The sequence below is a fragment of the Phascolarctos cinereus genome, unplaced genomic scaffold (genome assembly GCF_003287225.1).
Source record: "Phascolarctos cinereus isolate Bilbo 61053 unplaced genomic scaffold, phaCin_HiC Scaffold_1;HRSCAF=81, whole genome shotgun sequence".
In the NCBI taxonomy this organism is placed as follows: domain Eukaryota; kingdom Metazoa; phylum Chordata; class Mammalia; order Diprotodontia; family Phascolarctidae; genus Phascolarctos; species Phascolarctos cinereus.
Genome location: NW_027555514.1, coordinates 136,199,818 through 136,215,900, shown reverse-complemented (window position 1 = coordinate 136,215,900; position 16,083 = coordinate 136,199,818). Strand labels below are relative to the sequence as shown.

At 36.8% G+C, this 16,083-nt stretch overlaps 1 pseudogene; it reads right to left on the bottom strand.

Moving 5' to 3' along the window:
• Nucleotides 1-10,954: 10,954 nt before the first annotated feature.
• On the bottom strand, nt 10,955-12,773 carry LOC110206938 (transketolase pseudogene; annotated as a pseudogene).
• Nucleotides 12,774-16,083: the final 3,310 nt, after the last annotated feature.

Below are 16,083 nucleotides of genomic sequence, written 5' to 3'. Positions count from 1 at the left end.
CTATATATATACATATATACACATATACATATATATATAATGTACACATACACACACACACACACACACACACACATACATACATACATACATACATATATTTTTCCCTCCAACTACCCTAATGCTGACAAAGGTCTCATGAGTTACAAACATCATCTTTCCATGTAAACAGTTCAACTTTAATAAGCTCCTTATGATTTTTCTTTTCTGTTTATCTTTTCATGAATCTCTTGAGTCTTGTATTTAAAAATCAAATTTTCTATTCTGCTCTGGTCTTTCCCTCAAGAATGCTTGAAAGTCCTCTATTTCAGTGAATGCCCATTTTTCCCCTGAAGCATTATACTCAGTTTTGTTGGTTAGGTTATTCTTGGCTGTAATCCTATCTCCCTTGACCTCTGGAATATTACATTCCAAGCCCCCCAGTCCCTTCATGTAGAAGATGCTAAATCTTATATTATCTTTACTGTGCCTCCATGATATCTGAATTGTTTCTTTCTGGCTATTTGCAATATTTTCTCCTTGACCTGGGAAATCTGGAATTTGGCTATAATATTCCTAGGAGTTTTCCTTTGAGGATCTCTTTCAGGAGGTAATCAGTGGAATATTTCCATTTCTATTTTATCCTCTGGTTCTAGAATATCAGGGCACTTTTCCTTGATAATTTCTTGAAAGATCGTATCTAAAAATTTTTAAATTCTCTCTCCTGGATCTATTTTCTAGGTCAGCTGTTTTTTCCAATGAGACATTTGACATTGTCTTCTATTTTTTCATTCTTTTTGTTTTGTTTTACATTGTCTTGACTTCTCATAAAGTCATTAGCTTATATTTGCTCCATTCTAATTTTTAAGTAAGTATTTTCTTTTCTTCAGTGAGCTTTTGGACTTCCTTTTCCATTTGGCCAATTCTTCTTTTTAAGGAAATTTTAAAAATCATTTAAGGTATTTTTCTCTTCATTGGCTTTTTGGACCTTTTTTGCCAAATGGGTTAGTCTATTTTTTAAGGTGTTATTTTCTTCAGTATTTTTTTTGAGTCTCCTTTAGCAAGCTGTTGACTTGTTTTTCATGATTTTCTTGTATCACTCATTTCTCTTCCCAGTTTTTCCTATACTTCTCTTATTTGCTCCTCAAAATCCTTTTTGAGCTCTTCCACGACCTGAGATTGATTCATATTTGTCTTGGAGACTTTGGATATAGGAGGTTTGACTTTGTTGTCTTCTTCTGGTTTCATGTTTTGATCTTCTTTGTCACCAAAGTAAGATCTATGGTCTGACCTTTTTTTTGCACTGTTTGCTCATGTTCCCTGACAATTACTTGAGTTTTAAACTCTTGTTACAGTAGGGGGTTTCTTCCAGTGCAAGAATGTACTGTCCCAAGCTTCGGAGGTTTTCTCCTGATGTTTCCAAAGATACTTCTAGGGACCAGTAAATTTTCAGTTCATCCAAGGTGGTATGATCAAGGGCGAGGTGTTTACTCCTTTCCTGGCCTGTGCTCTGGTCTACGAGTGACCACAAGCCCTCTTTTCTGTCTTGGAACTGTGAGGAGGATTTTATCTGTACCACCACTACAAGCTCTCCTGTGCCAGCACTCCTCCTCACACCAGGACCACCACCCAGAACTATGACCCAGATCCAAGTACCACAAGCAGTCTTTTGTACCTTGGAATTGTGAGGAGGATTCTCTCTGTACCACCAACACAAGCTCCACCACACCAGCACTCCTCCTTGCTCCAAGTACTGTCACCTAGAACTGTGACCCAGATCCAAGCATAGGCAAAGCAAGAGAATCCTACTTCAGCACCAGCAAAGAGATCCCTGCAATCCCCTTCTGATAAGTTGCTTCATCCCTCCACCGTCTGTGCACTGAGCATTCCTAGAAGCAGCCAACACCCTAGCGCTCCACCAGGCTGGGGCTAGACAGAGCTCCTCTCTCACCAATGTTCAACAGAACTTTCCTACTGAACTTTTAAGTTGTCTTTGGCATTCGTGGGTTGAGAATTCTGGAAACCACCACAGCTCCCCTTGATTCAATCCCCTGAGGTCTGCTCCAGGTTTGCTAAGGCCTTGTCTTTGCCTGTGTGGCCCACACTGAACTGTGCTCCTCTCCCAGCCTGATGCAACAGACCTTTCTAATCAACCATCCAAGTTCTCTTGGGCTGGAAATTTGTTTCACTCTTTCTTTTTGTGGGTTCTGCTACTCTAGAATTTGTTTAGAGCCATTTTTCCTGATATTTAATGGAATTTGTGGGAGAATTAAGCAAGTTACTGCTTTTACTCCACCATCTTGTCTCTGCTCCTCCCCCCACACACACTGTGCACTTTTCATATGGTTTTACTAAATTTAAATAATGGGAAGGTGATCCTTTGTGGCCTGGATCATTTAAAAAAGTTAATTTCTATTCAGTCAGGACAACTTTGATAAAGATCTATATTTGAGGGGTTTTTTTTCTATAGCTGCTATAACAATCAATTCCTATGTGTTTATATAAACATAAGTGAAGGCATATAATGAAGAAAATAACTTTTTAGACCATCTGAAATAGCAGCAGAAAATGAAAGGCAAACAAAGAGGAAAGAAATGTATTTCATGTTCCTATAAGAACAGTAGGGGCTCAGTAAATATCTATTGATCTTATTTTATTTTAATAAAAGAACAAAGCTTATAAGGCAGAGACTACACATATGCAGTTGTGTCATGGGATTCCTTAGAAGAGAAAAATGAAACTCTGAATAACTCTTCTTAAATCAACAACTCCTTGTGCTTAATTTTTACTTTCAGACAGGTTAATAAGATATGGTACCCTGAATATGATACTCCAATACCACTTGACAGAGTGCAGATATGAATTCCCGAAATCTAAAGCAATGGTCAGATGCTATGTCCTTTAATAGACTAGTAATGCTGTTTCCTGTGAAGTTGTTTCTTAATATGCCCACTTCCTCTGCTGCAAAGAAGCCAGTTCAAGGTCTTTCTCACTTATGAAACATTTCTTAACTAATATAGTCCTATTTGATAAATTTCCTTCTCTGAATCAAATTAATAAACAAATGTTTACTTCATATATACAGAAGACGTTTGTACCAAGCCATTAGTGGCCCATTTATGTTGATGTAACATTCAAATCAAAATGTTCCAGAAATGAGAGGCACTGAAATATTTTTGTATTTTGGATCTCTAAGGAAGATCTTTATTTGAATGGCTTAGAATCAAATTAAGACTTATTAATTACACTTTACCCCACTGTAAATATATTGCATCCTCTTCTCTTGTTTCTTTTTAAGGATATTTCATTTTTTTCTAATTACATGTAAAAACAATTTTTAACACTCAGTTTTTTTTTTTAATTTTGAGTTCTAAATTTTCGCCCTCCTTCTCTCTCTTTCCCCATCCCTAAAAATTAAACAATTTGATATAGGTTATACATATGCAGTCATGTAAAACATATTTCTACATTAATCATGTTGTAAACAGAAAAAGAAAAACAGACCAAAAGGAAAAACACACACACACAAAAAGAAAGTGAAAATAGTATGTTTTGATCTGCATTCAGACTTCATCAGTACTTTCTTGGGATGTAGATAGCATTTTTCAACATGAGTCCTTTGGGATTGTCTTAGACCATTAGATTGCTGAGAAGAGCTAAGTTATTTATAACTGATCATTGCACAACATTGATGTTACTGTGGGTTTTTTTAAATTTTATTAATTTATTTTGATTTATCAACAATCACTTCCATATGCTTTTGAGTTGAAAATTTTTCTCCCCCTTCTTCCCCCCACCCCAAGATGGCACACAAGCTGATATAGGCTTTACATTTACATTCCTATTAAACATATTTTCACATTGGTGAAGTTGTAAATAAAAATTAAAAGCAACAGGAGGAACCATCAGAAAGATGAAACAAAACTCAACAGAAGGTAAAAATAAGTGATAGTGATTCAACTTCCACAGTTCTTTCTTGGGATGTGGACAGCATTTTCCATCCCAAGGCCTCTGGAGATGTCTTAGATCCTTGTAATGCTGAGAAGATTTCAGTATAGCAGTATTAGTCATCGCATAACATGGCTATTGTTGTGTACAAAGTCCTCTTCGTTCTGCTCACTTCACTCAGCATCAGACCATAGAAGTCTTTCCAGGTTTTTCTGAAGTCAGCCTTTCATTACATTCATATACCACAACTTGCTCAGACATTCCCCAATTGATGGGCATCCTCTCAATTTCCAATGCTTTGCTACCACAAAAAGAGAATATTTTTGTACATGTGGGTCCTTTTCCCATTTGTTTGATCTTTTGGGATATAGCCCTGAAACTGCTATCACTGGATCAAAGGCTATGCACATTTTTGTAGCCCTTTAGGCATAGTTCCAAATTGTTCTCCAAAATACTTGGATCATTTCACAATTCCACCAACAATGTATTAGTGTTCCAATTTTCCCACATCTTCTCCAACATTGATCATTTTCCTCTTTTGTCATATTGGCCAATCTGATAGGTGCGATGTGGTACCTCAGAGTTGTTTTGATTTGCATTTCTCTAATCAATAACAATTTAGAGCATTTTTTCATATGACTATAGATGGCTTTAATTTCTTCATCTCAGAGCTGTCTGTTCATATCCTTTGACCATTTATCAATTGGGGAATGGCTTGTGTTCTTATAAATTTGTCTTAATTCTCTATATATTTTAGAAATGAGGCCTTTATCAGAGAGACTGGTTGTAAAAATTCTTTCCCAATTTTCTACCTTCCTTCTACTCTTAGTTGCATTGGCTTTGTTTGTGCAACAACTTTTCAATTTAATGTAATCAAAATTATCCATTTTGCTTTTCATAATGTTCTCTATCTCCTGTTTGGTCATGAATTCTTCTGTTCTCCATAGATCTGATAGGTAAACTATTCCTTGTTCTCCCAGTTTACTTATGGTATCAGCCTTTATATCTAAGTCATGAACCCATTTTGACTTTATTTTGGTATATGGTGTGAGATTTGGGTCTATGCCTAGTTTCTGCCATACTCTTTTCCAGTTTTCCCAGCAGTTTTTTTCAAAGAGTGGGTTCTTATCCCAGAAGCTGGGGTCTTTGGGTTTATCAAATAATAGATTACTATAGTCATTGACTACTGTGTCTTGCATATTTAACCTATTCCACTGATCCACCTCCCTATTTCTTAGCCAGTACCAAGCAGTTTTGATGATTGCTGCTTTATAATACAATTTAAGATCTGGAATTGCTAGGCCACCTTCCCCTGCATTTCTTTTCATTAGTTCCTTTGATATTCTGGACCTTTTGTTTTTCCAAATGAATCTTGTTATTATTTTTTCTAACTCTATAAAATAATTTTTTGGTAGTTTGATTGGTATGGCACTGAATAAGTAAATTAGCTTAGGTAGGATTGTCATTTTTATATATTAGCTCGGCCTACCCATGAGCAACTGATGTTTTTCCAATTTTTAGATCTGATTTTATTTGTGTGAAAAGTGTTTTGCAATTTTCTTCATAGAGTTCCTGGCTTTGTTTCAGGTGGTAGCCTCTTAAATATTTTATAATGTCTATAGTAACTTTAAATGGGATTTCTCTTTCTATCTCTTGCTGGTGGGCTTTGTTGGTAATATATAGAAAGGCTGATGATTTATGTGAGTTTATTTCATAGCCTGCAACTCTGCTAAAGTTGTTTATTATTTCAAGTAGTTTTTTACTTGATTCTCTAGGATTCTCTAAGTATATCATCATGTCATCTGCAAAGAGTGATAGCTTTGTTTCTTCTTTGCCTATTCTAATGCCTTCAATTTCTTTTTCTTCTCTTATTGCTAAAGCTTAGGTTTCCAGTACAATATTGAATAACAGTGGTGATAATGGACATCCTTGTTTCACCCCTGATCTTACTGGAAATGCTTCTAGCCTGTCCCCATTACATATAATGCTTGCTGAAGGTTTAGATATATGCTATTTATTATTTTAAGGAAGACTCCATTTATACCTATGCTTTTTAGCGTTTTTAATAGAAATGGGTGTTGTATTCTATCAAAAGCCTTTTCTGCATCTATTGAGATGATCATGTGGTTTCTGTTGGAGTTGGTGTTGATATTCTCAATTATGCTGATAGTTTTCCTAATATTGAACCAACCCTGCATTCCTGATATAAATCCTACCTGGTCATAGTGTATTATTCTTGTGAAAAGTTGCTGCAATCTATTTGCTAGTATTTCATTTAAAATTTTTGTATCTATATTCATTAGAGAAATTGGTCTATAATTTTCTTTCTCTATTTTGACTCTTCCTGGTTTAGGTATCAACACCATATTTGTATCATAAAAAGAATCTGGTAACACTCCTTCTTCACCTTTTTTCCCAAATAGTCTATATAGTATTGGAATTAATTGTTCTTTAAATGTTTGATAGAATTTGCATGTAAGTCCATCTGGCCCTAGAGATTATTTCCTAGGAAGTTCATCAATGGCTTGTTCAATTTCTTTTTCTGAGATGGGGTTAAGTATTTTACTTCCTCTTTGGTTAATCTGGGCAATTTATATTTTTGTAAATATGTATGCATTTCACTAAGATTGCCAAATTTGTTGGCATATAATTGGGCAAAATAATTCCTAATTGTTGTTTTAATTTCCTCTTCCTTGGTGGTAGCTTTCGCCTTTTCATTCTTGATACTAGTAATTTTGTTTTCTTTTTTTTAAATTAAATTAATGAAAGGTTTGGGCAAAATAATTCCTAATTGTTGTTTTAATTTCCTCTTCCTTGGTGGTAGCTTTGCCCTTTTCATTCTTGATACTAGTAATTTTGTTTTCTTTTTTTTAAATTAAATTAATGAAAGTTTTGTCTATTTTATTGGTTTTTTTCATAAAACCAGCTCTTAGTTTTATTTATTAGTTCAATAGTTTTCTTAATTTCAATTTTCTTAATTTTTCCTTTGGTTTTCAATATTTCTAATTTAGTGTTTATTTGAGGATTTTTTAGTTGTTCTTTTTCTACTTTTTTTAGTTGTATGTGCAATTTATTAATCTCCTCTTTTTCTATTTTATTTATGTAAGCATTTAGAGATATAAAACTTCTCCTAAGAACTGCTTTCTCCATAGGTTTTGGTATATTGTCTCATTATTGTCATTCTCTTGAATGAAATTATTGATTGTTTCTATGATTTGTTGTTTGACCCAATCATTTTTTAGGATTAGATTATTTAGTTTCCAATTATTTTTTAGTCTATCTTTCCATGGCCCTTTATTACATATAATTTTTATTGCATCATGATCTGGAAAGGATGCATTTAATATTTCTGCCTTTCTGCATTGGATTGTGAGGTTTTTATGCCCTAGTACATGGTCATTTTTGTGTATGTGCCATGTACTGCGAGAAAAAAGTATATTCCTTTCTATCCTCATTCAGTTTTCTCCAGAGGTCTATCATACCTAACTTTTCTAATGTTCTATTCACCTCCTTAACTTCTTTCTTGTTTATTTTGTGGTTAGATTTATCTAGGCCGAGAGGTGGATTTTCAGGCTCCCCACTAGTATAGTTTTGCTGTCTATTTCTTCCTGTAACTCCCTGAACTTCTCTAAGAATTTGGATGCTATACCATTTGCATATATGTTTAGTAATGATATTACTTCATTGTCTATGGTGCCTTTTAGCAGGATGTAGTTTCCTTCCTTATTTCTTTTGATTAGATCTATTTTTGCTTTTGCTTTGTCTGAGATCAGGATTGCTACCCCTGCTTTTTTACTTCAGCTGAAGCATAATATATTCTGCTCCAGCCTTTTACCTTTACCCTGTATGTGTCACTCTTTTTCAAATGTGTTTCCTGTAAACAACATATTGTAGGATTATGGTTTTTAATCCATTCTGCAATCATTTCCGTTTATGGGAGAGTTCATCCCATTCACATTCACAGTTATGATTACTATGTGTGTCTTTTTCTCCATCCTTTTTCCCCCCTATTTATGCTTTTCTTTCTCCTTTTTCCTTTCCCCCCTTCAATAGTTTTGCTTTTGACCACCACCTCCTTCTGTCCCTTCCCCCTTTCATCATCCCTTTCCCTTTTCTTCCCCTTCACTCTTACTGCTTCTTCCCTCCCTTCTCCCTCCCTTTTCTTTTCCCCTTCCCCCTCCTACTGCCTATAGGACAAGTTAGATTTCTATACCTAACTGATTATGTTATGCCCTTCTTGAGCCAAATCTGATGAGAGTAAGGTTCAAATAATGCTTTCCCCCCTTCTTTCCCTCTGCTGTTATAGGATTTTCTGTCTTTTCCTGTAATGTAATTTGGCCTTGTCTGTCTCCTCCTTTCTCATTACATTTTCTAAGATCAGATTAATCCACTTATTTGGATCCATTTGATTAGATTTTTTTTTATCATTACATCAAAGTCAACTAATATCCACCCTCTTTATGTATACTCATTTAACATGGTGTAATAACAATACAGTTCTCAAGGGTTGCAAGTCATATTCCCTTGTAGGGGTTTAAACACCCCCCCCATTAACAACATATTGTATCTTTCTGTCCCATTTACCTTTTTATGTCCTTCTTGAGTCCTGTACTTGAAGATCAAATTTTTTGTTGAGCTCTGGTCTTTTTATCAGGAAAGTTTGGAAGTCTCCTATTTCATTGAATATCCACCTCCTCCCTTGAAAAATGATGCTCATTTTTGCTGGGTAATTGATCCTTGGCTGCATTCCAAGCTCCTTTGCCTTATGGAATATCATGTTCCATGCCCTGCGTCTTTTAATGTAGAAGCTGCAAGGTCCTGTGTAATCCTGACTGTGGTTCCATGATATTTAAATTGTTTCTTTCTGGCTGCTTGCAGCACCTTCTCTTTCATCTGGTAATTTTGGAATTTTGCTATTATATTCTTGGCGTTGTCAATTTGGGATCTCTTTCAGGTGGTGATGGTGGATTCTTTCTATGGTTATTTTCCCTTCTGGTTCTAGGACTTCGGCAGTTTTCCTTTATGATTTCCTGAAAGATACTGTCCAGGCTCTTTTTTTCATCATGATTTTCAGGTAGTCCAATAATTTTTAAATTGTCTCTCCTGAATCGATTTTCCAGGTCGGTTGTTTTACTGATGAGGTATTTTACATTTTCATCTATTTTTTCATTTTTTGTTTCTGTTTGACTGATTCTTGCTCTCTCATAGAGACATTAGTTTCCATTTGTCCAATTCTAGTTTTTAACAGATTGTTTTCTTCTGTTAGTTTTTGTACTTCCTTCTTCAACTGGCCAATTGTGTTTTTTAGGGACTTGTTTTCTTCAGTGTATTTTTTTTTCCAATTGGCCAATTGTATTTTTGAAGGACTCTTCTACCTCTCTCATTTGACTATTAAAATCCTTCTTGAGCTCTTCTAAGAAGGCTTTTTGGGCTTCAGACCAGTTCATATTCCCTTTTGTTGTTGCAGATGTGGGTTTGTTGACAATGTTGTCCTCTTCAGAATTTCTGTCTTGATCTTCACTCTTCTCATAATATGAATCTATGGTACGTTTCTTTTTACTCATGGTGTTTCTTTATTCCCTGGCCTTTAAAGAGATTGAGCTCTCCTGCTGGGGAACAGAGGGTACTGACCCAAGCTTCTTGTGTTGGGAGCCTAGGTCTTGGTCACTGGCTTTGTGTGCTGGGGCCTCTTATGCTGGGAATTGGAGGCTGTATGTTTCCAGCACCTTACCTGGTGTTGGGCTGGAATCAGCAAAGCTGGAACTTTTAGGCAATTCTAGGTTGCCTGCTTTTCCTTTCCTTTAGCTTTCTTCAGCTCCTTTTAGATGGGTGCTGCAGGATGTTTATCTGCCTGGGGCCCCCTGCAGTGTTGTCTCCCTCGTTTCTGCTAATGCACTGGGAGATTCCTTTGTGGTAGAGTGCCAAGGCTCCTGGTGGTTTTCTGAGCTGGTTTCCACAGGTTCACCCCCTGCCCTCGCTGAGGCACTCAGAGGTCCAGGTGTTGGTGTTTGCCTGCTCTACCACCTGGGCTTCAGGATTTCTTCACAATTGGAGGCTACATATGGTTCTGACAGCTCACCTGGTGTTGGGCTGGAACCAGCAAGGCCAGGGCTTTAGGAAGCCTTTAGGTTGCTTTCTTTATCTCCTTTCAGATGATTGCCACAGGGTACTTATGGGCCTGGAGCCCCTCATAGTTCTGCCTCCCTTATTTTTGCTGAGCCACTGAGAGACCCATTTGCTGGGCTGCTGCACTGCTGCTCCCCATCTTTCTTCTAGTTCAGCTGTTCCAGGGTTTTTTTCTGGGGTGATATTTTCTGGGTTTTCAGAGATTGACAGGGGAGAGTGAGAGAGACTACCTTTTCACTCTGCCATCTTGGCTCCCAGACACGGAAGTCTGATGTTACTGTGTACAGTGTTCTCTTGGTTTTGCTTACTTCACTTTGCATCAGTTCATGCAAGTCAAAGTTTTTCTGAAATCCATCTGCTCATTATTTCTTATAGCACAAAGTACTCCATTACATTCATATACCACAGCTTGTTCAGCCATTCCTCAAATGATGGACATCCCCTCAATTTCAAATTTTTTTACCACTACTAAAAGAACTGCTATAAGTATTTTTTGTACATGTATGTCCTTTTTTGTTTACTATGATCTCTTTAGGATACAGACCTAGTAGTGGTGTTGCTGGATCAATAGGTATGCAAAATTTGATTGCCCTTTGGCTATAGCTCCAAATTTCTCTCAAGAATGACTGGATCAGTTCACAGTTCTACCAGTAGTGCATTAGTGCCCCAATTTTTCCACACCTTCAACATTTGTCACTTTCTTTTTCTGTCATATTAACCGATCTTATAGCTGTGAGGTGGTACTCTCAAGTTGTTTTTTTTTCCTCAAAACATTTTTAATAATTATTTTCAATTGATCATTAGTAGAAACAAAAGTTACTTAAATGTATCTAAATGTACAGGAATGTTTCTTTCTCTCTTCCCTTTTCTGTGTTTTGGCCTGGAATCTCCAACAGGCATCTTAGGCTTGAGACAAGGCCACCTTGACAGCCTAAACAATGGTGTCCTTGTTGATATCAAATATCTTCAGCAGCTCCACTGGCTTCTTGCTTCTCAGGACATTAGAGACCACCAAAAGAGTGATGGTGATGCCAGGTTCACCGACCATGACAGCAGCCACAGTTTCTCCCATGCCACCTTCAAAGTAATGGCCTTTCACAGTCAGGATGCAGCCATGGGTTACTGGGCACTGTCAAGGATCAGTTTCTTATCCAGGGGCTTACTTGTAAAGAGACCAAGCACCTGGATACTGATCTTCTCTTTATTCAGCTGCTTTGCAGCTGCCAAGGCTTCATGGAGGGTTACTCCAGCTCTAATCACAGTCACCTGGTCATCTTTGCTCTTCAAGACCGCCTTAGCCTGGCCAATCTGGAAGTTTTCATTGTTGTTGTAAATGACTGCGTTATCTGGGCAACTGGTCCTTATACAACAGATGCCCTTCGTGTTGGCACCTAACTCAACTGCTTTCTCCACAGCATCACTTGGGTAAAAGATTGTCCCATTGGGAATGCTCCGGAACAAGGCAAGATCTTCAAGGGACATCTGAGAAGGGTCATCTTCACTGATGGACATTCCATAGTTCAGGCCAAACAGGTTGATGTTGTTCTCAGAAATGGCTGCCATACAGATCAGGTCAAAGGCCCTGGTTAAGAAAGCAGCAAACGTGCTGCAGAAAGGCATGGTCCCATCCCATGTGGCATACCCCATGGCAATACTCAACATGTTCTGTTTGGCAATGAAACACTCAATGAAGCAATTGGTATGCTCCTCTTTAAAGAGTTCTGAAAAGGTGGAATTCTTGGTGTTCCCATTGAGGTCAATCATATGGTCACTGGTGTTCCTCAGTTTGGCCAGTGCCATGCTTTAGTCTTTGAGGGTGGCTAGCTTGTCTCCAAGTTTGAAATTTGGGGGAGATTGCATTTGGATATTGGTGATGTTAACTGTGGGGGCACCCTCTTTGGGAAGGGTAGCTAGAATCTTCTTCTTGCTTTGTATTTGGCTGTATATTTCCTCGATGACCTGTTCTGCCATGTTTTGGGGAAGGGGTTTCCCATGCTAAGCTTCCTTATCTTCCACACCTGAGATTCTTCTGCCTTTTTATGTCTTTGCAATGACAACTAGTGGCTTATGCTTGCCCTGGTCAAAGACCTTGCAGAGTTCTTCTACACTGTGTCCATTCACAACTATGATGTTCCACCCAAAGGATTCACATTGCTTCTGGTACATTTCCACATGTTGCTACAGTGAGGCAGGGTCACTTTGGCATAGCTGATTAACGTCAAAGATGGCAACCAGATTGTCCAGCTTGTAGAATCCTGCAAAGGCAATAGTCTCCTACGTGGAGACTTCAGATACCTCCCCATCACCCAGCAAACAATAGACACAGTAGCTGGCTTTGTTGAAGTATTTGCCTGTGTAGGCCATTCCATAAGCTGCCCCAAGCCCTTGACCCAAGGAGCCAATAGCCACATCTGTAAAGACTTGTTTAGGCCATCTAAAATGGAGGCAATCTTCCTCAAGTTCAAAAACTCAGTCTCTGGCACAAAGCCCACCTCAGCCCAGACTGCATAGAGGATGGGAGCTACATGACCCTTGGAGAGCACAAAGCAGTCATTGCTTGGATCCCTGGAGTCCTGGGGGTTGTACTTCATGGTGTGGAAGAAGAAGACCGCCATAATCTCTGCTGCACTGCAGCATGATGTGGGGTGGACTGAGTTGGCCACAGTGGTGGCTTTCAGTGCCTGCAGTTTCTGTTGGTCCAGCTTATAGCAATCCTCCATGGCAAAGAGGGTTTGGAGTGGGTCACAAGCCAGTGGTAGAGGAAGCAGCAACATGAGAAGGGGAGCAGAAGAGGAAGGAGGAAGAAGAGCCTAAGTTGTTTTAATTTGCAATTCTTTTATCAATCATGATTTAGAGTTTTTTCATATAAGTATAAATAGCTTTGATTTCTTCATATGAAAACTGCCTGTTCATACCCTTTGACCATTTCGCAATTGGGGAATGATATGTATTCTTACAAATTTGACTTAGTTCTGTATATATTTGAGAAATGAGACCTTTATCATAGATACTTGCTCTGAAAGTTATTTCCCAGTTTTATGTTTTCCTTCTAATCTTAGAAGTATTGGTTTTGTTTGTATAAAAACTTTAATATAATCAGAATTCTCCATTTTACTTCCCACAATGCTCTATATCTCTTGTTTGGTTAAAAAAAATCTTCCCTTCCACATAGATCTGACAGATAAATTATTCCTTGCTCTGCTGATTTACTTATGGCATCATTCTTTATGTCTAAATAATGCACCCATTTGGACCTTATCTTGGTATTTAGCATAAGATGTTGATTTATACCTAGTTTATGCCATATTGTTTTCTAGTTTTCCCAACAGTTTTTGTGAATAGTGAATTCTTATCCCAGAAGCTGAGGCTTATGGATTTATCAAAGACTAGATATTACTATGGTCATTTACTACTATGTTTTACGTACCTAAGCTATTACATTGATCCACCAGTCTATCTTAGCCAGTACCAGATAGTTTTGACACGTGTTGATTTATAATACAGTTTGAGATCTGGAACAGCTAGGTGACCTTCCTTTTTATCTTTTTTTCATTGATTCCCTTGATATATGAATTTTGTTGTTATTTTTTCAAGCTCTATAATTTTTGGTAGTTCGATTGGTATGGCACTAAATAAGTAAATTAATTTAGGTAGAATTGTCTTTTTATATTGGCTTAACCTACCCTTGAGAAACTGATATTTTTGCATTTGTTTAGATCTGACTTTGTGTGAAAAAAGATGTACAGTCCTATTCACATACTTCTTGAGTTTGTCTTGGCAGATAGACTCTCAAGTATTTTATATTGTCTACAGTTATTTTATCTCTTTATCACTTGTTGCTCAGCTTTGCTGGTCATATACAGAAATGCTAATGATTTATGTTGGTTTATTTTACATCCTGCAACTTTGTTAAAGTTGTTAATTATGTCAAATATTTTTTCATTGATTCTCTAGAGTTTTCTAATTATACCATCATATCATCTGCAAAGATTGATAGATTTTCCCCCCTCATTAACTATTCTAACTCCTTCAATTTATTTTTCTTCTTTTATTGATATAGCTGACATTTCTATTATAATATGGAATAATAGTGGTGATAATGGGCATCCTCGCTTCACCCCTGATATAGGGAAGGTTTCTAGCTTGCCCCTGTTATTACTCCATCCAAGCTACTGCTGCGGCCAGCTTGTGCCACCTCACATCATGCTGCAGTGCTGATGGTTTTAGATAGGTGCTACACGTCACTTTGAGGAAAGCTCCATTTATTCTTCTGTTCTCTATTGTTCTTAATAAGAATGGGTGTTATATTTTGTCAAAAGCTTTTTCTGTATCTTTTGAGATAATCATATGATTTCTGTTGGTTTTGTTATTAATATGATCACTTGTGCTGATAGTTTTCCTAATATTGAACTAACTCTGGTCGTAGTATATGGTCCTTGTGATATATTGCTGTAATCTTCTTGCTAGTATTTTATTTAAAAATTTTGCCTCGATATTCATTATAGAAATTGGTCTATAGTTTTCTTTCTCTGTTTTAGCTCTTCCTGGTTTAGGTATCAGCATCATATTTGTGTCATAAAAGGAATTTCATAGGACACCTTCTTTGTCTATTTTTGCAAATGGTTCATACAGCATTAGAACTAATTGTTCTTTAAATGTTTAGATTTCACTTGTGAACCCATCTGACTTTGGAGATTTTTACTTAGGGAGTTCACAGATGGCTTGTTCAATTTCTTCTTTCTCAGATGAAGTTATTTAAGTATTCTATTTCCTTTTTTGTTAATCTTGGCAATTTATATTTTTATAAACATTTATCACTTTTGCTTAGATGGTTAGATTTATTAGCTATAACTGGGCAAAATATTTCCTAATGATTAATTTCCTCTTTATTGGTGGTAAATTCACCTTTTTCATTTTTGATACTGGAAATTTGGTTTTCTTCTTTCTTTTCTGAAATCAAATTAACCAGAGATTTATGTATCTTAATTTTTTTTCATAAAACCAGGCCCTAGTTTTACTTATTAGATCAATAGTTTTCTTACTTTGAATTTTATTAATCTCACCTTTGATTTTTAGGATTTCCAATTTGGCGCATAACTGGGGATTTTTAATTTGTTCTTTGTTTTTTTTTTTAGTTGCATGCTCAATTCATTGATCTGTTCTTCCTCTTATTTTATTGAAGAAAGAATAGAGAGAAGATTTTTCCCTAAGCACTGCTTTGGCTGCATCCCATAAATTTTGGTATTCTGTCTCATTGTTGTCATTCTTTTTAACAAAATTATTTATCATTTCTATTATTTCCTCTTTGACCTACTTATTTTTTTTAGGCTATTGGGGTTAAGTGACTTGCCCAGGGTTACACAGCTAGTGTCAAGTGTTTGGTCTGAGGCTGGATTTGAACTCAGGTCCTTCTGACTTCAGGGCCAGTGCTCTATCCTCTGTGTCACCTAGCATCTCTGACCTACTTATTCTTCAGTATTAGTTTATTTAGTTTCCAATTAATTTTAACCTATCTTTCTACTGCCATTTATTGAATACAATTTTTATTGCATTATGATCTGAGAAGGATGCATTTAATATTTCTCCCTTTCTGTATTTGATTTTGGGGTTTTCATGCCCTAATTAATGGTTAATTTTTGTGTAGGTGCCATGTACCACTGAGAAAAAGGTATTTTCTTTTCTGTCCTCATTCAATTTTATCCAGTGGCATATCATATATAACTTTTCTAAAATTCTATTCACCTTTCTTTCTTGTTTATTTTGTGATTAGATTTATCTAATGTTGAGAGATTAAAGTTGAGGTCCCCCACTAGTATAATTTTGCTGTCTATTTCCTCCTATATTCATTTAACTTCTCCTTTAAGAAGTCTCTTCTGGGGGCAGCTAGGTGGCACAGTGGGTAGAGCTCCAACCTTGGAGTCAAGAGGACCTAAGTTCAAATCCAGCCTCAGACACATGACACTTACTAGCTGTGTGACCTTGTTGGACAAGTCACTTAACCCCAACTGCCTCACCAAAAGGCAAAAAGAA